General features: G+C 36.3%; 1 protein-coding gene across 2 annotated transcripts in view; it reads left to right on the top strand.

Moving 5' to 3' along the window:
* Positions 1-608, top strand: part of SPRED2 (sprouty related EVH1 domain containing 2) — a 96567-nt gene that overhangs the window by 77197 nt on the left and 18762 nt on the right. The gene's annotated exons all lie outside the window — the stretch shown is intronic.

Raw genomic sequence — 608 nt, 5'->3', positions numbered from 1 at the left:
ACCCCGGGTTACGAAATTAATTCGTTCCGCCGCCGCTTTCGTAACCCGGAATAATTCGTAAGCCGAAAAAGCCATAGGCGCTAATGGGGAAAAGCCGCGAATTCGTGTGAAATAGCGCCGAAAAGCACCAAAAAATTTTTCGTAACCCGAAATAACCTTCGTAACCCGGAACAGTTTTTTTTGAATGGATTTTTTTCGTAACCCGGAAATTTCGTAAGGCGGCGCATTCGTATCCCGGGGTACCAGTGTATGTGCTATATGCAGGACTGCCCTTGAAGATTACTTAGAAGCCGTGGGTAATGTAAAAGTTAGTATAGTGGACCCTTGATATCAGCTGGGGTTAGGTGTCAGGACCCCCCATGGATACCAAAATCTGTGGATGTTCAATCTGTGGATGTTCAAGTTGCATTAAATACAGAGGTGTAGTAAAATGGTGTCCTTTATATGTCTTTTATTATTCATATTTGATTGTATATGTTCTAATGTGCTGCCCTTTGGGGGAAAGGGCATTATAAATAATAATAATAATAATAATAATAATAATAATAATTATTATTATTATTATTATTATTATTATTATTATTATTATTATTATTATTATTATTATT

The sequence above is a fragment of the Sceloporus undulatus genome, chromosome 1, assembly GCF_019175285.1.
Source record: "Sceloporus undulatus isolate JIND9_A2432 ecotype Alabama chromosome 1, SceUnd_v1.1, whole genome shotgun sequence".
NCBI classification, from domain to species: Eukaryota; Metazoa; Chordata; class Lepidosauria; order Squamata; family Phrynosomatidae; genus Sceloporus; species Sceloporus undulatus.
The sequence above is the reverse complement of the archived record's forward strand: the minus strand, read 5'-3'. Positions and strand labels throughout refer to the sequence as shown.